The sequence below is a fragment of the Vipera berus genome (assembly GCF_964194415.1).
Source record: "Vipera berus genome assembly, chromosome: 2".
Taxonomy (NCBI): domain Eukaryota; kingdom Metazoa; phylum Chordata; class Lepidosauria; order Squamata; family Viperidae; genus Vipera; species Vipera berus.
Window position 1 is genome coordinate 131,144,158 of NC_138203.1, and position 21,878 is coordinate 131,166,035.

The 21,878-nt window shown below is 39.8% G+C and overlaps 1 protein-coding gene across 1 annotated transcript in view; it reads left to right on the forward strand.

Moving 5' to 3' along the window:
- The window catches only part of LRP1 (LDL receptor related protein 1), a 323,131-nt gene that overhangs the window by 46,767 nt on the left and 254,486 nt on the right, over positions 1-21,878 (forward strand). The window lies entirely within an intron of this gene.

Here is a 21,878-nt window from a genome sequence, read left to right on the forward strand (position 1 = left end):
TCAGGAAGCTACCAAGAAAAAAACACCCGTTGCCATCACTGGCAGAGAGTAAACCTTATTCCCTTCTATCACTGAAGATGTTACCTAGTTGGGTAATGAAATGTCTGTAAGTAAACAGCCAAGCTCAGAGAGCACCAAAGACTCTACAGTTCAACCCTGAGCTGCCTATATTCTTTCCCGTGGATAGAAAGTTATAAAAATGCTTAGATTTTTCAGAGTTTTATTAAGCTTCTGAGATACTGTTGACGAACTAACCTCCAAAGTGTCACATGTAATTTGTCCTGCTGTAATAAGATTTATATGCAGCTTTCACTACATGCCCACATGGAATTTGACAACAACTACACTGGTCTATACCCTGTTCAAGGAGTCAAGTCCTTGGTTCACACACTTGGATGCCACAGCAATGTCTAATTTGCTATAAAGGTTTTTAAATGCTTACACTTGAATTCTGCATTGTACTTTTTATTTTATCATGGACCAGTGATAAATAGTTCACTGGTCCATGATAACTACAAGACCGTTTGAACAGCACTGGTCTAGACTGAGAACATCAAGGTAGACAAGGTTCTTAACGTGTTTTATACAGTGTATGTAGTGTATCTTTCACATGTGAGGTGTTACATCTTATTCTTGGCTGTGCAAACATGTTAGATGTAGACCAGCAATTTGTTGTTTCTTACAAATCTATATAGCTGCCCATCTTATATCAAACTCTGGGTGGTTCCCAATCAGTGATTGCACTCTGGGATGAGATACCAGTCCAGTTGAATATCTGTGGGTTTTCCTTGTCTGGAAAAGTATTTGTAGTGACTATGCTTGGCTATATTGCGGACACTCTATTTGAGGGTGGCATAAAAAGCTTTAACGAGCTAGTCATTGAAAAAGATTTTCTGGGAGGGGGGGCTGGAGAGCTAAAATTACCTTTTTAGTAAAGTGGATGTCCTCTGGGTAGTACCCACGATAGCAGGGTTTCTCAAGTGTGGTAACTTTTAAGATGTTAAGGTTCAACTCCCAGAATTCCTGAGCCAGCATGGGGTGTTGAAGTCCACATGCTTTAAAGTTACTAAGCTTGAGAAACACTGCACTACGGTGTAGAGTTTATGGAAAACAGATTGAGAAAAGCTGCCATTCATTGCTACCTGTACGTTGCATTTCTCTTCTTTCTGGGGGCTCTACGACCGTCCCCTTCCCAACCCCTGACACACAGCAGTGAGACTGCCGTGAAGAGTAATTTCTGGCTGGAAGAAGGGCCTGTCTGTTGCCATTAGTCTTTTCAATCCATGCTTGCTGTGGAGTTGAATCAGGACTCCCATCTCTCCACTCTGTTCCCATGGGGACAGCATCAGCACCTCTGACTACATTCTGGAGCCTTGTCCAGTGACTCAGCTGCTGAAAATGAATTGCCTATTAATCCACAACATTGAAATTGCTTTATTGCATGATGTAGGCATGTCCCTGGAGGAAGTTATAATCTGTGTCTGGACTATAAATAATGGGCGGCTGGTGCACTAAAGTACATCATGTGGGTTTTCTTTTAACTGCCAGCACTGTGCACGCTCGCTGTCTCCTGTTGCTGCTCTAAAGAATCCACTGCCCTGTCTGATGAAGTTGAGGAACAGGCAGTGGTTTGGAGGGGAGGGATAGTATGACCCAGGAACTTTTCTTTTTACCGCCGTTGTTGCTTTTGAAAGACATATATTCAGAATTGCTGGATCAGAACAGGAGTGTGGCACTGTAACTTCGTTGTGCACAATATAAGTCTCCAACTGTATGTGAGAGTCAGTCATTGAGATAAAGGCAGTTGTGCCAGGCTAGATAATTCAGTGACCTGGTTTGTATAGCTTACCAAACCACTCTGGACCGTGCATGCTTCCACATTCTTCCTCATCCTTTTATCCATTAGTTAGGGGCTTTCCTAAGGCTAAAAACTTCTGACATACTTCAAATTGGGATTTGTGCTAGCTAGAAAATGGCAGCTGCTTGGATGATAGGCTTGGCCTAAGGCAGTGGTGGCGAAACTTTTAGAGACAGAGTGCCCAAACCGCAACCCAATACCCACTTATTTATCACAAAGTGCCAAGGCCGCATCAGCATTCTGGTGCCCTCGGGGGAGGGCACAGGGAGGCGCCTCTGAGTGCCGCCTCTGGCATGAAAACTGGGGGCGCAAAAATGGGCCACCGTACCGCAAGGCGCAAAAAAAGCAACCTCCGCACCGCAGGGTGCAGATACAAGGCGCCACATCACGTGAGAACGGGGCAGGGCTAGTGAGTATCACGCAGGCACTAGCCCCACCCCATTTGCAGCACGTGCGTGCTCGTGGCCCTGTGCGCGCATGCAAGTGTGTAAAATGCTTCCCCCTCCCTTTTCTTCCAGTCCACCAACCGACAATGGTCAGTGAACTCTGCTCTGCCACCTCTACTCGAGTTTGCTAGTCGGCCGCTTCGCTCCTGCTCTGGGTGGTGCCGGCGGCCTGAAGGACCTGCTGCTGGCAGCGGTGGTGGTGTGCGTGCCAACAGAGAGGGCTCTGAGTGCCACCTCTGGCACGCGTGCCATAGGTTCACCACCACTGGCCTAGGGTGAGCTTGGATACCACATTCAAAAGGTTGGTAGGACAGAGGATAAGATGCCACAATGCTTAGGCTCCATTAACCATTCAGAACAGTTTAATGTGAGGCAAGCACATTTTTGCCTTAGTGCAGTCTCTGCATTATCCTCTATTGTTATACATGTTCTTCCCCATATGGAGATGTAATGCTCATCTCATAGAGGACCTACGTAGGCGCGCCATCTGTGACATTTACCCCCTCACCCCAGTCTGGTATGTCTCCTCTACTTTCTCCGGGTCCCTTTCCCTCCAGATAAAAGCCAGGAGGAGATGCCTATCTGCATTATTATGCTTCGATTGACAGTTGTAATACCCAATCACATCCTCTGCTTCCCCCACAATGACACTAGCAACAGATGCTGCTGTTTTTCTCTGCCTTGTGTGTCTTGTATGCATGTAGGTATATTATACTATATGCATTTGTGGGGGTTATGCATGGAAAAGTAGGTTCACAAAATTTGAAGCTTTGTGTTGGCTTTGTTCATGTATACAGTATACCCACCGAGATGAGAGGGGATGTGGAGCATTGTAACATTGCAAATAGTTAAAATTGAGCAAATGAATACACTTGATATTAACATTTAATTTAATTTAGTTTCATTTCCCCATCATTCTTTTACTAACTTAAAATCTAACCCTAATATCCTAATACCTCCCTTCTCACCGTCATTTCATTTGGCATTCCAAACCTAAGCTTAGGCCTTGAAAATTGGTGCCTTAGGTGGGGAAAAAAAAATCAGTCAGCTCTTGCAGATAAGGATGCACAGGCCCATTTAAAAGCATAATCATCTTTAGTTTATCCTCCAGTTGGCTCATAGGAAAGAAGCAAAAGGATTCTGAGCACTTGAAAACATTCAGCCACAATACAGTTCCCAAGGGACATTTCTTATTCTTTTTAATCAACCTCAAAACTGGAATAAATATATTTATTGTGCTGGCAGCCAGCATAACTGTTGATGAGTTTCTGATTAATTTTTCAAAGAATAATTCTGTTACTATACATTAGAACTCTAAGTTGGATTTTTTCAGAATATGTGCATGAAAATTATGAAGGTATTTTTCTGAAATATGTTCTTATTAAACAAGTGCATTTTTTTCTTTTTGTATAAGATATTTCTAACCAAATATGCATAAGATTTTCAAGTTAGATATACTTAGCTACTTGGAGCCAAAACAAGTAGGGATTGTAGACTGTAAAGTTTTATATTTGCCTATCGACTGTTTAAAGTACTTTGAAGGTCATTGTAAAGATCACCCTGCCCTTCATTACTCTGCTTGATGAATTAAAAATAAAAATGGACATTATTGGTGAGTTACTCCTTTTTGCTTTTAGTAGAGCTTATAGATTCAGCTTTAGGATGGTTCAAGTCAGTAAGTGACAAGCATATATGTATGCTTTTCTGGCTTGGAACCATCTTATGTGTTTGTTTAAAAGTGAGTACTCAGTAGACGAGCTTTCATAGGAGTGTGCATAGATGGAATTGTATATTATGTACTTGTATTGTCATAAATATATTATTGTACTATGACTTCCACCTTTTCTAAGGACTGAAGTTTGTCAGTGCTGGAGAAGCTTGTCAGATCAGTAATAACAAACATTTGATAATGTAGATCACAACCTACTACTTGATAAGATAGAGAAATGTGGGTTAGACAGCATCACCACTCGGAACTGGTTCCCTCACAAAAGGAAAAACTGGGCGCCGCAAAAAATTAGTGCACATGTGCGTACATGCGCGCATGCGCAAAACAGGGTTTGACTGAAGAGTGGAGCCAAGGCGAGATATGCACCTACCCTGTATATTTGAATTGATTGGTTGAACTTTTTTATTCCCACTTTTTTTTTTGGACTGCATATGGCAGAGGACCGGGAGCCGCAGGAGATGGCTGAAAGAGCCGCATGCGGCTCCAGAGCCGCGGGTTGCAGACCTGTGGTCTAGTTTAACGAAGAGAAGGGCGAGGGGTGACATGATAACAGTGTTCCAATCTCTCAGGGGCTGCCACAAAGAGGGAGTCAAGCTATTCTCCAAAGCAGCTGAAAGCAGGACAAGAAGCAATGGATGGAAACTAGTCAAGGAGAGAAGCAACCTAGAACTAAGGAGAAACTTCCTGACAGTTAGAACAATTAACCAGTGGAACAACCTGCCTCCAGAAGTGGTGAATGTTCCAACACTGGAAGTTTTTAAGAAGAGACTGGACAGCCATTTGTCTGAAATGGTATAGGGTTTCCTGCCTGAGCAGGGGGTTGGACTAAATGACCTCCAGGACCCTTCCAACTTTATTATTATTATTATTATTATTATTATTATTATTATTATTATTATTATTATTATTATTATTATTATTATTATTATTATTATTATTATTATTATACCAGCTGATGACCATGGATAATTTTATATAAGTTGGTAGTATTGTAGAAAGGTCACATTTTAAACTAAGACCTCTCAGACAATTTTATATAGGAGATTTTCTATTTATGTAATCAGGCAGAACTTTTTGTAAAAAAATAGCTGATTATTTTTACTGGTTACTTCTAGCCTAGTCTAACTGCTGCAAAGATCTCAGCCGTTTCCCTGTTGCCTATTTAATTAGATAATGTGCTGTAAAATGGGTGGTCCCTGAAAGAGATGCCATTCGGCTGAAGCATAGCAGCTTGTGCTTGTTGTCTGATGGTGTCTCCTCCCACCTTCACCCTCTGCATTGTCTCAGCAGCAAAAGCGGTTTCACAGACTCTCCTTGTGTCCTCCATGAGGAGATAAATTCTGTCTCTGTGCAGCAACTTGTTCAGAATGAGAATCTGCAGCTCATTGCACTGCACACATTTCATTTCGTTAAGACTGTGCTCCTTTTGACTTCCGGTGGCGGCGGAGCGCCGGAGACAGCCTTTTCGGGCTGCCCGCGGCTCAGCTGTGTAGATTTCACCCGAAACAGCGCCGATCAGCTGTTCGGGTGAATTTGAAGCCCCCTCCTCGGGAGAAGAGGAGGGGGTGAGGCCCCAGGTAGGGGTCGAGTTCTCCGGGGCCGCCTGAGTTTAAAGCTTGGGCGGCTGAAGGATCGAACTCCCCCGTAGCCTGGGTTGCTCCCAGCTGGTCAGCGTCTCTGCTCCGGATTTCTTGGAGCAGAGCCAGGCGTTTACGACCACCCCTGCCAAAAGGAAAGACTCTGGAATAAAAGGAGCAGGCAGAGCGGTACAAGAGGAAAAGGTGAAGAGGATCTTTATTTTTACTCTCGAGCTTAATGGACTTTTTAAACTTAAAGTGAAAGTGCGTCATAAGTGAAAGTAAAAGATGGCGGCTAAACCTCCCTCAAAAACTCTTCGGAGTGCTGGAACTTCTCCGGTGCAACAGACATCGTTGCAAACCTTGCTTCCTCCTGCTGCATTGACATCGAAGGATTTACAAGATGCCCTTGAAAAACATGCCCAGGTAATTTTAGTAACATTGGGTGATAAATTGGCAAAAATGGAGGAGAGAATAGAAGAGAGGATGGAAGAGAAATTTAGTGCGATGAGGGTAGACATTTTGTCTACAGTGGAAAGTGTGGCTGAATGTGTGCAAGGTCTGGAAGAAAAAGTGGAAGATTTGACTCAAAAAAATGCTGTACTAGAAGTAAAGGTATTGGAGAATGAAGACTTAAGAGACAAAATGGACAGAGAGTTAAGCCTTGTTCAGTTTCACCAGATGCAGTATGCTGTTAGAATCAGAGGCTTAAAAGAAAATATTAAAGAAGATTTAAAGCAGCTGATTTCTGAAGCCCTGGAAGCAGTATTGGGTCAGCCAGCATCTGAAATAAAGGGATGTATGGATAAAGTTTTTCGTGTTAACTTATGGATTGCCAGACAGAGGAAGCTACCTAGAGATGTGGTGGTTTACTTTACAAAGAGAGAAATCAGAGATGAAGTTATTCAAGCTGCCTACGACACTAAAGTAGTGGTTGCTGACCAAGAAGTTTTGGTCCTAAAGGAAATTCCTCCAAAGATTTTAAGGAGAAGAAAGGACTTTGCATTTATCGTGCAGGAACTTAAGCAACGTGATATAAGGTTCAGATGGGAGATTCCAGTTGGGCTGGTGGCGATGTATGAAGGTAAAAGATACCGTCTGGTTACTGTGGCACAGGCGCGTGATTTCTACAACAATGTTTTAAAAGCAACCCCACTATCACTTTTGGAAGCGGCAAAGGGATCTGGTGAAGAAAAATCTCATGAGGCTGAAGATGGCCAGACAGAGGAGGATGGTGCTGGAAGGGATCAATTTACAACTTTGTTGGCTGATGCTGGAGAGCTAAGGGTGACGCGTGCTGCTTTAAAAAGAGCAAAACAAATAAAAGAACAAGACCAGCAGAAGTTTATGGAACTTTCAAAGCGTACTTACAGCGAGGCAGTGGGAGGAGCACGGCCCAAAGAAGACAGGGCCATTGGAGAGGTGCTCCAGAAGCTTCGGGGCGACAAGAATGGCGACTAAATTCTTAACTTGGAATGTTAATGGACTAAATTCGCCTCAGAAGAGGAAGAAAGTTTTTCAATATTTAAAACAATTTAAGACTGATGTTATATGTTTGCAAGAAACGCATATTAGGGCTATGGACCAAAAGTTTTTATTGAATTCAAGATTGGGTACGCAATTTGTTGCCTCTGCAATGAATAAGAAAAATGGAGTGGTTGTTTATGTTAAAAGTGCTATAACAGCGGACTTAATTGAAGCAGATAAACATGGAAGATACGTAATGATAGATTTGTTGTTAGAAGGCAAAAAAACGCTTTTAGTTGGACTGTATGCTCCTAATCAACAACTACAACAGGCTGACTTTTTTAGCTCACTTCATACAAAGCTTACTCAATTGGATTACAAACCGTTTATTTTTATGGGGGATTGGAATGGCGTTTTGGACGTACAGATGGATAAGGCTGGTTTTTTAAAGCGTATTCCGTGCCATGCCAGATTGCCTGTCTTTTTTTTAAATGAAGGATGATTTGGAATTGCGAGACATTTGGCGTGACACACACCTGCATGAAAAGGATTATACTTTTTTTTCTGATAGACATCAATCTTTTTCTAGGATTGACTTCATTTTGCTGACTAATGACTTTTTTTCTAGGATCAAGAAGGTAAAGATCTGTGCAAGAGCTATTTCTGACCATAGTCCAGTATGGTTAGAGATCAATAAGGACAATAGAGATAGGCGCTCGTGGCGCGTAAATGAGAACTTGTTTAGAAATCAGAAAAACGTGGAAGAATGTAAACAACGGATGAAGGATTTTTTTGAAATTAATATGAATAAGAATACGTCTATGGACATGGTTTGGGATGCTAGCAAGGCATATATGAGAGGGGTGCTGATATACATGAATAATAAACACAGACGTACTTTGGAAGCTAGAAGGAAAGAATTGGAGAATGAAATTAAGGAAAAAGAGAAGGCCTTGATTTTGAATCCATTGGATGTGAAGATTAAGGAGGCTATCAAGCTATTAAGAGGACAATTTGATAAATTAATGGCTGATCAAGTGGCAACTAACTTGAGGTTTGCCAGGCATAATATTTTTTGCAATGCTAATAAGCCAGGTAGATGGCTGGCTTATAGACTAAGGAAAAAGCAGAGGGCTTCTAACATAGACAAAATTGAACATAAGGGGAAGGTAGTGTTTCAACAGGATTTTATTAACGAAGCCTTTGTGGATTTTTATTCTAAATTATATGCTAAGGAGAAGATTAATGAAAAAGATATTGATGAGTATTTGGAGAATGCTAGCATCCCGGTTCTTACGCAAGTACAAAAAGAGGAGATTAATCAATTGATTACAGAAGAAGAAATATTTACAGCAATTAAGGAGTTGAAGGTCGACAAAGCGCCAGGTACAGATGGTTTGACTGCGGCTTACTATAAAAACTTACAATTAGAGATGGTTCAACCGTTAAAGCAACTGTTCCAGACAATCCAGAGAGGGGGAAAGGTGCCTCCATCTTGGAGAACTGCTTTTATCTCTCTGATCCCGAAGGAAGACCAAGATGCTACTCAAGTAAAAAACTATAGACCGATATCACTATTAAATACAGACTACAAGATATTTGCTAAGGTGCTGGCTAATAGACTGATGAGGGTTCTGCAACAGGTGATTCATGGGGATCAAACTGGGTTTATTAGTGGTAGGCAAATGAAAAATAACGTGAGGCATATAGTTGATGTGTTGGAATTTTTGGAAAGGAACAACCAGATCCCTGCGGCGCTAATCTTCTTAGATGCTGAAAAAGCTTTTGATCAATTGAATTGGCAATTTTTGATGAAAGTTTTAGATAAAATGAACTTTGGGGATAAATTTTTGCAACCAATTAGGGCATTATATCAAAAACAAACAGCTCAAATAATAGTTAACAATAGTTTGTCAGAAGTATGTAGTATTGAGAAGGGTACAAGGCAAGGGTGCCCGCTATCGCCTTTATTATTTGTGTTAACATTGGAGATATTATTGGTAAAAATACGAAATTCGGAAAGAATTAAGGGTATACGGATTAGAGATCAGGATTATAGATTGAGAGCGTTTGCAGATGATCTGGTTGTTACAGTGACCCAGCCGGAGAGCTCTGTTGTGGACCTGATGGAGATAATAATGCAATATGGGAAGGTTTCTGGATTTAAAGTTAATGTACAAAAAACTAAAATCTTGGCCAAAAACATGACAGCATCGCAAAAGGCCCTTCTAGAAGGGTTAACTGGATTTGAGATTGTCAAAAGGATCAAATATTTGGGGGTGCTTTTGTCGCCCTCTAATACAAAATTATATAAAAATAATTATGAAAAATTATGGGGAAAAATTCAAAAAGAAATGGAGAGTTGGGAAAAATTGCAATTGTCTTTACTGGGAAGAACTGCAGCAGTGAAAATGAATGTCCTGCCTAAATTTTTGTTTTTATTTCAAATGATACCGATTCTTAAGAAAGATTCTAACCTGGAGGAATGGCAGAGAGGTATCAACAAATTTGTTTGGGCAGGGAAAAGACCACGAGTCAAACTTAAGATTATGCAGGATACTCGTGAAAGAGGTGGTCTTAAAATGCCTAATCTTAAATTATATTATGAAGCTGCTGCGCTAGCAGGTATAAGTGATTGGATTAATTTGACACAAGACAGATTATTAAATCTTGAGGGCCACGACTTGTTGTTTGGTTGGCATGCATATTTGTTGTATGATAAGAAGGTAGATAATGTGTTTAGAGTGCATATTCTAAGACAGGCATTGCTGAGAGTTTGGAAGAAGTACAGACATAAGCTAGACTGCAAGATACCATTGTGGGCAATTCCAAAACACGCAATAGAAAATATACATGCTGGTTTCAAACATGATGTGACTACGTACAAGGAGATTCTAAACTTGGAAAGAAATGTCTGGTGTTTGAAACCATATAGTCTCTTGCGAGATGAGAAGATTGTTCAGAATTGGTTTCAATATACCCAGCTACGGGCCAGGTGGAAAGAAGATCAGAAAAATGGTTTTACAATGACTGATGAAAATCTGATAAAGCAAATCAGAAATCAGGGTCCAGCACATATTAAACGGATATATCTTGCATTGATAGAGATTGACTCAGAAACAGAACTTGTTAAGGATTGTATGATAAAATGGGCCCAAAATATTCAAGAAGTTATTACAATGGACATGTGGGAAAAGATTTGGGTGAGGAATGTAAAATTTACACAAGCTCAAAATCTAAGAGAGAACTTTTATAAAATGTTTTATAGATGGCATTTAGATCCTAAAAAGCTGGCAAGTATGTATCCGAATTATCAACCAAAATGTTGGAGGTGTGGTGATGAAGATGCAACATATTTTCATGTATGGTGGACTTGTAAAAAGGTTAAGGCTTTTTGGATAAAAATTTGGTGGAATATGCAGAAGATTTTCAAGCAAAGGATAAAGTTTTGTCCGCAACTCTTCTTGCTGGGAATAATTACAGATGCTACGGTTGTGGACACTAAGTTGATGTTGAATTTAATCACGGCAGCAAGACTTTTAATAGGCCAGTATTGGAAGAAAGAGGAACTGCCGACTATAGAAGAATGGACTTATAAGGTTTCCGACCTGGCAGAGATGGCAAAGATTTCGGCTTACTTGAAAGATCACTCGCAAGAACGTTATATTATGGAATGGAGAAAATGGGTTGAGTACATTCAGAACAAATATAGGGTTAAGAAGTTTTATGTAGCATTTGAATAAGTCTTCCTTCGTTTTTTCTTTTTTTATTTCCTTTTTTTCCTTTCTTTTTTCTTTTCTATATATATTTGATATTATTAAGATTTGTATTATCCTGTATAAGCTAGAGAGTGATGGATTTTAGAGTTTATGGTTGTTAGTATATGGTTGCTTATGATTGGTTTTTTTTTCTATACCTTGTATTTAGCTCTGGGAAGTCGGGGGGGGGGAGGGGGGGAGGGGTAGGGAGGGAGGGAGAGGGGAGGGGGAGGGGGGACTGTTAAAGATAAACTGTATGTTAAAACTTTTCAATTAAAAAAAAAAAGACTGTGCTCCTTTTAATTTTGTCACTTTTGTTCTTAATACAGAGGCTGTGGATTGTACCTCAGCTATTCTCTGCCTCGTTGGCATTAAGTTTATTATATATTTGTATACCGCCCTTCTCCCGAAGGACTCAGGGCGGTGAACAGGGCACATATAAAATACAAAGTACAAAAGTTAAAAGAGAATTAAATATAAGCCCGAGCTAAAACAATAAATAATAGTATAAAAAACCGCAATAAAAACCCCAACACATCCCCCATCAGGCCAGGCCGGCTTGTTCAAATAAATAGGTCTTCAGATCGCGTCGGAAGGAGCGAAGGTCAGGCGCCGTCCGAACCTCAACCGGCAACTGATTCCATATGTCCGGGGCGCCCACAGAGAAGGCCCTCCCCCTGGGGGCCACCAGACGACATTCTCTGACCGGTGGCACCCTGAGGAGGCCCTCTCTGTGGGAACGCACAGGGCGGAGGGAAGTTATACAGTTATACAGTTGATCATAGTTTAATATTCTAGTTGAGTCCATCCTAGCTGTAGATTCCTGGGAGAAATACTTCAGTTTCATTGGTCCCAAGGCTTTATGTTGTGACTATTGTGTTGTGATTCCTGAGTTATGGTCAAGAATCTTCAGGATGAAAGTGACAATACTGCATTTCACTAATGTAATAATAATAATAATAATAATAATAATAATAATAATAATAATAATAATAATAATAATAATAATAATAATAATAGCCCCATAACTTTTGATTTACTACAGTTTAGTTTCTTCAAGTGGCTTGTGAGCACACACAGACTGGACCACCAAGTAGATCTATTTTAGATATTTTAGTGTGGCTCCGTAAAGCACCTTGTTCTTTCTTCTTTGGAGATTTACATCACAGTGATTTTTAGTAATGCAACATCCATTTAGGAAAGATTCTGTTTTGTTCCGCTGCAGTTGCAAAACTGTTTTGAAAGGAATAGTCAATTTCATTCATCCTTCCCCAAGTCAAGCTTGAAGTGTATGGCTTTTATCTATGCTGGTATCAGAATTCTGAGCCCAAGGTTTGTATGTCCTCCCCACTTATTGAGATGCAAAACTTTTTGGTGGTGATAAATTTGGACCTTCGCCTTCAATGAACTTTGTAATCTCTTTTGTGATTCATTTTATTTGATTTTTTTATTGGGAGAAGGCGGCCTTATAATTAAACATTTTCCAGACCCAGGCCCTTCTGTACAGGGTCCTCTTTCTTTCTATAAAGTTTGGAAAGTTATAGCGTTCTATATCAGCCATACTGGCTGTAAATAACTAAGCTATACATTGTAGAATGTCTATGGGATATTCTCAATCATCCAGGTCATTGTTGTTCCAAAGATGCTTTTTTTTTAAAGGCAACTGGATTTTCTTTTGTTCTTCTTCCGAACTGAAGAAGCTTCTTGGATGAGAAGTGAAACGTCTTCAAGGAAAACAAAGTCCAGTTGCCTTTTGGTTAAAAAACCAAACAAACTTCCATACACTGTGGAAATTTAGCAAAATGATAGTTTCCTCAGCTGTCTTTTGGAAAGATATTTCACAGCCTGAGCTCTTTTAATCAACCACCATTTGATCATCACTGCTTGCATGTATCATGCACTCCTAGCTGGACTTCTGGTCTGAACAGGTAAAGCTTTTAACAAACAGTAGGGAAGCTCCCAGTAATTGCTTGTGAGAATCACAGAACGTTCAGTGATGGAAGAATTCATCGTTTACCTGCAAGTGCTGCCTAATTCTTTTCAGTGATCACCTGTGAATGCACGTAGCCTATCCATCTCCCACCCTCCTTGACTTTGTGGATGGTTTACTTCGGTTCTGATCCACTGCATGATGCCTAAACTAGACAAGTTGGTGGGAACCCAATGATTATATAATATACGGGGTAGGTTGGTGGAGTGTCTCTCACCAAAATCCTATTTTCAGTAGCTGCTGTGCAGGTACGAAAGACTACTCGAAGGAGCCTAGAAAATAAACCAAATGATGTAAGAAGAATATGGAAGGTAAACTTGGTTTATCATTGCCTCTGTTAATATGAGGCATTTATTTTTGCAGCTGAATATTAAAGGTAAAGGTAAAGGTTCCCCCACACATGCGTGCTAGTCGTTTCCAACTCTAGGGGCCAGTGCTCATCTCCGTTTCAAAGCCGAAGAGCCAGCGCTTGTCCGAGGACGTCTCCGTGGTCATGTGGCCGGCATGACTAGACGCCAAAGGCGCACGGAACGCTGTTACCTTCCCACCGTAGTGGTCCCTATTTTTCTACTTGCATTTTTACGTGCTTTCGAACTGCTAAGTTGGCAGAAGCTGGGACGAGTAACAGGCGCTCACTCTGCTACGCGGCACTCGGGATTCGACCCGCCAAACTGCCGACCACCTGATCGACAGGCTCAGCGTCCTAACCCACTGAACCACCGCGTCCCTAGCTGAATATTAGTGTATTGCAATAGACACATTGAAGACCCACTTACTATGGTGGCATTGTCTGTGGGACAGATATACTGGTAAATAGTCTTCGCTATGAATTGACAGTTGGATGCCATGTGAACGCAATTCATTATAGCATAGAGAGTTGAGTGGCTTGGATTGATGGCATACTACATAGGACCTTTAGCACATGCCTGCCAAGTAATTGATTAAGCGGGCTTTGAATTTAAAAGGTCTTGACATTTTATCCTGGGTTCTTTCTTCCTGCAGGGCGAGGCTCTGAAATTAGTAGTTGGAAGCTGTTAACATCACAGCAGCAGGCCTTGCTTATTGGTCTTTGGAAAGAATAAGATTACAGAGCACGGGAACTTTATTCAAAGTTTATGAATAATAAAAATTGGAGCCTAGAGAAGCTCACTTCCTTGAGGCTTTGTAAGGAATTTTTCCTCCCCTCTGCATAGCATGTCTCTTTTTTTAAATCTTACGCAGCTGTGAGCCTGTGCAGCTTTTGGGTTCCTTCTTTGTTTAGTCACTGCAGTGCAGCAGTTATTTGATTGAACGCTACAGAATTGATGCAGTCTGGATCTTTGCTGTGCAAAAAAGGAAGTAGTGTACTTAAACTCTGTAGATCGGCCTCCAGATATCTGGAAGATCATATCTCTTTTTCTACTGAGACTAAAAGCACAGAGCAGATTAAAAATAAAAAATGAAAAGCATTTTTTTTAGAAGTTGGAGAAAGGAGTAGAATTCTGAAGAGAGGAAGTATATTCTTTCAGTAAGTCAGAAACCCATATTATAATCTAAAATTAAAGATTAGAGCAGAGGGACATAACTTATATTCCATTCCTAGATCTCCTCACCATCTTTGCTGTCCCCCTGATAAATCTTTGCTGCCTCTCCGGGCTGACACATCAGCCTGTTCTGTAGCCCAGTGTAGCAGGATACACATGTTTCATTTTGGTTTCTCTTGGTTAAGCCTGTAGTTTGCAGGATATAATTTCTTAAAGAGCATGTTTTACCTGTATTTTTAAGGAAAGAAAGTTGGGAAGCCATGTTTTCTGATAACAATACTGTATCTTGGAAGTGGGGAAGGAACTTTCTTACCTCTTTAAGAAATTCAACCTTTGTGGCAGGCACGCCTTAGAAGACTATAATTTAAAAATGTTTGTTTAAAAATTTCTGTGTGGTTCTATTATTTTCATAAGTTAAGTTTTTACTGTTTATAATAGTGTATCCAAGGAAAAAAAATTAAAATCTTAAATAGGTTGTATTATTCACCAGTGGACTAATCAGTGGTTGCCAGATATAGAAAATGGATTTAGAGCAGCCCTACCGATCTGAAACCCCCCCAGATGTCTTGAACCTCATGGTCATTGTTCGGTAGGGATTCTTGAAGTTCAGGTGCATTGTGTCTGGTGGCTGCTAAATTAGAAAATATTGATTTAGTACGGGAAGGGGTAGGAAGGAATTTAAAAATCAAAATGGTTCAGGATCAAATTATTTGAAGGTCTGATTTTAATTGAAATTCAGTCCAATTTAATTTTTGATCTGGGCCTTCCCAATTATTTAGAGGAAGTATCATTGGTCACCATAAAAAAGATGTTGAGTCTCTGGAAAGAATGCAGAGAAGAGCAACAAAGATGATTAAGAGCCTGGAGGCTAAAACATATCAAGAACAGTTGCAGGAATTGGGTACATCTAGTCTAGTGAAAAGAAGGACTAGGGGAGACAGGATAGCTGTGTTCTAATATATGAGGGGGTCACAAAGAAAGAAGGGGTCAACCTATTTTCCAAAGCACCAGAAGGCATCAGCAACTAATCAAGGAGAGAAGCAACCTAGAACTAAGGAGAAATTTCTTGACAGTGGGAACAATCAACCAGTGGAATGGCTTGCCTTCAGATGTTTTGGGTGCTCCATCACTGGAGGCTTTTAAGAAGAGACTAGACAGCCAATTGTCTGGGACGATAGGGTCTCCTGCTTGTGCTGGGTGTTACAGAATAACAGAATTGGAAGGGACTTTGGAGGTCTTCTAATCCAACCCCCTGCTCAGGCAAAGAACCCTATATCATTTCAGACAAATGGCTGGCCAGTCTCTTCTTAAAAACCTCCAGTGTTGGAACATTCACAACTTCTGGAGGCAGGTTGTTCCACTGGTTAATTGTTCTAACTGTCAGGAAGTTTCTCCTTAGTTCTAGGTTGCTTCCAAGATTCCTTCCAACTCTTATTCTGTTATTCAGAGAACCTCAGATGTGGACCTGCTTTTGTCTTAAAGCAAGTAGGTGAGACAACTGACTGTGTCCAACATTTTTTTAAAAAAAATAGCTCCTCTTGTGGTTGATTACTCTGCTACCATGTTCTTTGATTTGAATTTACTTTGCCTGTTTTTTAATGAAGCATTTCCAATGAAAAATGCTTAAAACAATAATGTATTCCACCATCTCAACTGGCAACAGTACTATTTTTGAGAGAAAAATGCAACACATATTCAGATAACAAGTCGCGGAAACTCAGAATTGGTTGGCTGATCATACTTTTGCCCTCTATGTGACAGGTATTATTTGGATTGGGCAACTTTATGCTTCTTTTGTTACAAAGAAAAAGCCGCAAGGGACACTTTCAGGCTACCTATTTAATATATAATGTTGTTTAATCCTCAAGGATACTAGTGGCTGAGATTGTGCAGTTCCCAGGGATTACCCTCTTTTGGATTGTTTATTAGTTCAGGCTCTTGCCAAGGAGTCTTTATGAAGTGTTTAAAGTTTCAAGCTCTCGCTTCAGATTTATTTTATTTGTTCTGAATTAATATCCCATTTACCCACTTTTATTTGTATAGCATGCAGCTGTTTGAATGCTTGAACAGTTTGGATTTTTTATTAATAAGTATCAATGGAGTCCGAATTGGCAAGTGGCTGCTTGATACCTGTGGGATCTTTGTTTTTTGTTTAGTTCTATTAATGAATATGTAGGTAAGTATGTGAAAAAGAATGTGAAAAGTACCCACTCTGAAATTTTACACTTGTTGAAATGTAATAGAGGTGTCTAAATCTCAAAGTGGAAGATTTAAGTGTCCTTGAAAAAAGATGCAATTCGTGGGATGGAATCCAACTACTTTCTAATACTCATTGTCTTTATTTTGCAGCTTTTGCCTCTTGTGTAGCCTATCGTTCTCATGCTTAATTCCTTTTGCTGAAATGGTTGCATACAGGAGCAACACCAAGGCTATGGAGTAGCATTTGCAAGAAATCATAAATAATGTCCTTACCTCTGTAGTAGAATATGTGGTCAAGTTCAGAGTGTTCTTGATTCTTATAATTGATTCCAGGTAGCCCTCGACGTATGACCACAGCTGACTCCCCCCCAATCACTGTAATTGTTAAGTTAGTAACACGGTTGTTAAGTGAATCTGGCTTCCCCCATGGACTTTGCTTGTCAAAAGTCATGTGATCCCAGGACACTGCAACCATCGTAAACAGGAACCAGTTGCCAAACATCTGAATTTTGATCATGTGACTGTGGGGATGCTGCAACGGTATTAAGTGTGAAAAACAGTCATAAGTCACTTTTTCAGCACCGTTGTAACTTTGAATAGTCACAAAATAAACTGTTGTAAGTCAAGGACTACCTGTATTGCTTGATTTGTGCCATTAAGTTGGTGTCAACTATTAGTAACCCCATAAATAGATTGCCTCCAAAACAACTTGTCCTTAATTTGTTTCTTCATCTCTTCCAGTGATGGATCCATTACCACCAAACTTCAGTCCATCTGTCTTGCACTTAAAGATTCAGTTATACACCATTCCTATATTTCTACATGTACTCCTACACCAGGGGTAGGCAACCTCGGCTCTTTTATGACTCGTGGACTTCAACTCCCAGAATTCCTGAGTCAGCTATGCTGACTCAGGAATTCTGGGAGTTGAAGTCCATGAGTCATGAAAGAGCCAAGGTTGCCTACCCCTGTCCTACACACTTAATACATCTCATTGTTCTTTTTTGAGCCATGATTATTTTTGTGAAGAATAGTAAACAAATTCTACCAAGCTCATATGTGAATTGCATTAAAAGCCTGGATGATTTGATTGACTCTTATTATTTTGTCTTGTGTTGAAATGATGAGTCTGTGATTTTGGTTCATGTCCAAGGCCCAGAGCCTTACTCTTGTTGAGTGAATTTGATGCTATCTGTCAGGTAGAAGAGCTGAAATGGAGATATGAAAAATAAGCTGCAAAGAAATAATTTGTATTGGTGCTTAAAAGAAGTATATTTCAGATAAAGCCAGTCTTGGTTTTTTATCCTTAATTCAGAATTCATTCTCTCCCTCCCCCCTCCCCCCCTCCCCCTTGTCTCTCTTTGTATGTGTTGGAGTTGTTTATTGCTGGCTGATTCACCTTTCCTTTCCACAATTATTTCCATTAAAAGGGAATGGACTCTCATTGTTGAAAATATGTTCCTAAGTTGGGTTTGCTGATTATGGAGGCCTAGTCAAAAATATGAGAGCTACTTGTCTTGTTTTCCTATCAATTAAACTAGAAAAAATGTAATTAAAGGTTAAGAGAAAAGGGACTTAGAAAGCTTTGATTTCTAAGCTTGCCATCAAGTATTTGAAAAAACCAGTTTTGTTTTGTTAACATTTGTCCAATATTTCAGGATGTGAAAATAGGTAGATTTTTTGGAGTTTGTGTGTGTGTGCGTGGGGAAGGGAAGCATGACCAGTCCATTCATATTCATTTCCATAAAGATATGGAAATAATCTTGAGTGATATGTAATTTCAACTTTTTAAAAAAATACACCACAATACATTTTTGTATTTTCTACTATAATCGAAATGATATGACTGGTCATTCTTTTATAAACTAATCAGCAAAGGTATGTGATGCATATTAAATAAAAGTGAGATTTTGCAAGATGTAAAAATTTTATATTCAATAAAAACAACAACCGTTGAATATTTCTTTAAAAGTTCAGTTAGAAACTTATTACAGTGCATAAGGCCTACTCTTTGTTTTAGGAAAACCATTTCATTTATCTTGGGAAATGATATACTGTCGTAAACTGTTGCAGTAAGTCCTGAGGTAGTTTCGAATTTCTGTGCTATAGGAAAATATTTTGCTCACTTAGTGAAGTTGTTATGAGATTATTATTATGCGTCCATTCTCTGGGTTACGATCCTGCATCTAAAAGGCTTAGATGAGAAGCAACGGCCTTTATTTATATTGAGGGTACTGAATTCTTACTGCAGAGGGAGAAACTTGGATTCTTAGCCATGTCTTGGAAAAGTCTATAAATCAGATCTGTAAATAAATAAAAACCATCTGCAGGTGATCAGTGGTAAAAGTTTTTTTCAGAATTATCTGATGACTGGCCAGGAAACTGAGTGAACTAATAAAAAATTATAACAGAAATACTATTTCTGATCTTTGAAAACTTAATGCTGGAGGTGAGCAAAGGTTGTTCCCATTTTTTAAAAAGAAGAGGAGACATTGGGAAGTTATAGTCAGTCTATGCCGGGCAAGGTCTTGAATCAAATTATTCAACAGTATATTTATGAATATACTGGACAGAAATGTAGCAATTAACTACAGATTTATAACAAACAAATGCATAACCCTAAAGCGAAGAGATTTAAGTCTTTCACTTTCAGGATCTTGCCAATGGGGAGCAAGGAACAATGTTACCTCCATTATTTGACAACCTTAAAAGATTGGGAAAATGTCACAGCCGTAGTGTATCTTGACTTGAGTAAAGCATCGAATAAAGCCTCTCATATCCTCATGAATAAAATTGTAAAATGTGACGGGATGAGGCAGATGTTAGATTCATACTTGGATTAATGACCACACCCAGGCAGTGCTCATAAATGACTAGACCAGGGGTCAGCAACCTGAAACAGTGAAAGAGCCACTTGGAACCGGTTCCCTCACAAAAGGAAAAACTGGGAGCCACAAAAAATATGTGCGCATGCGCAGAACAGGGTTTGACTGAACTGTGGAGCCAAGGTGAGATATGCACCTACCCTGCATATTTGAATTGATTGGTTGAACTTTTGTAGTCCCACTTTTTTGGACTGCACATAGGACCGGGAGCCGCAGGAGACGGCTGAAAGAGCCGCACGCGGCTCCGGAGCTGCGGGTTGCAGACCTGTGGACTAGACGTTAGCTTGGAGAATAGTATTGAATAAAGTGCCACTAGATTCTGTCCTGGGCCCTTTGCTGTTTTAACATTTTATTAAGACTTAGGGTTGAGATGATTATCAAATTTGCAGATACACTAACTAGGAGGAGTAATGAACACTTCAAAAGAGGAGAGAAGTTTGAAAAAAGATCTAGACCGGCTTAACCAGTGGCCTGGAACAAACAAGAAGAAATTTACTAGGGTGAAATACAAATTCCTGCTTTTGGGGAGGAAAAAACCAAAACAAATATATAGGATGGCGAAGAACTACAATGCCAGTACAATATGTGAAAAGGACCTAGCTGTTCTAGCAGCTCACAACTGGAGTGTGAACAAATGTTGTGATGCAATACTGAACAATCAGATGTGGTTTTAAATATATTAAGAAGCAGGACGGTTACCCTGATAAGGCCCAACCTGGAACTGTGCCCAGTTCTAGGTATTGCAATCTTCACATTGACAAATTGGAGCAAATTTAAAGGAGGCCAACAAGATGATTAAGGGACTGGAAAGAAATCATCTGTGGAACAATTAAAAGAACTGGGTATATTTAGTTAGTAGGAGAAAAGACAGGGAAGGTATATTTAGCTTTCAGAAGAGAAGACTGAGTGAAGGTATCTTCAGATATTTAAAAAGTTGTTCTATGAAAGAGGAAGTGGACTGGTTCTCATCTAGGAATGCAGGACTAAATCCAGTGGATTAAAATTGCAGGGAAGTACATTCAGGCTAGATTTGTGAGGAATTTCCTGATGGTAAAAACTGTCAATCAGCTGCCCCATAAAGTGATATGTTCTTTCACTGGAGGTCTTCATATTGGATAGCCATCTCTCCAAGCTGCTTTAAGGGAGCAGGGAACTGGACTAAATAACCACTGAACTTTTTCACTTGTGTGATTCTGTGATTATGATTCCATGTTTAGCATTCAGGTGCGTAGACAAATAGAATCGACGTTATTTTTTAAAGAAATCATTTTAATGGAAGTTCACTATTCAGCCGTTTTTATAAGCTTTTAAAATATTTCATGATAAAAGGCTCTATAGGATTGTATCTATGCCTTCACCTGCCTGTGTATGTACACACAAGAGAAACTGCCCATATTTTTATTAATGTATGGACAAATGAAGGGACGCGGTGGCTCAGTGGGTTAGGATGCTGAGCTTGTTGACCAGAAGGTCGGCAGTTTGGCGGGTCGAATCCCGAGTGCCGCGTAACAGAGTGAGCGCCTGTTACTCGTCCCAGCTTCTGCCAACCTAGCAGTTCGAAAGCACGTAAAAATGGAAGTAGAAAAATAGGGACCACTACGGTGGGAAGGTAACAGCGTTCCGTGTGCCTTTGGCGTCTAGTCATGCCGGCCATATGACCACGGAGACGTCCTCGGACGAGCGCTGGCTCTTCGGCTTTGAAACGGAGATGAGCACCGGCCCCTAGAGTCGGAAACAACTCGCATGTGCAGGGGAAACTTTACCTTTACCTTATGGACAAATATGCAAATGATTTAAATACTTGAAGTTAAAACTCCCACTTTAAAAATGATATTTTGCTTGGATTATTCATAATTTTGCAATACTTAACTGTGGCCACATATTTTTCATTCTTGAATAATATATATCCAAAATATTTTTCTTTTCTTTCCTTTTCTTTCCTTCCGTGGGGATCTTGGTAAGCTCATTCATTCATGGATCTCATCAGAGCGGCACTATTTGTTGAGTCCTAGATAATTGTGCTTTAATGAATTCAGGTAATTCAGCTGCTTACTTGAAAGAGCAAACTTTCAATTTGTTAATTAGATAACTATAAAACAGTTGCAATTTATACAAACATCTTCTCTTTGTGTTGCTCACAAGTGGATACAAATATATACTATATGCTCATTTTAGCTCCTTTAAGATGCAAATTGGCTATGTGCATAACCTTTAAGACTAGTGCAAATTTCCTCTAGCTTCTCCACTATATCGAGACCTTTGTCTTGAAAATTATTAAATCTCCAAAATCAAGGTTGTGTGATATATTTTAGAATGTTATCATTCTCATTGCTAGGAACGCAAATGTAGAAAAGCATTTTATATTTTGATATAGTCTAAGGATTGCTTTTTCAAGATTTTGTGTATTAGGAATTGATCCGGCTTAGGCTTTTGCTTGATACTGACA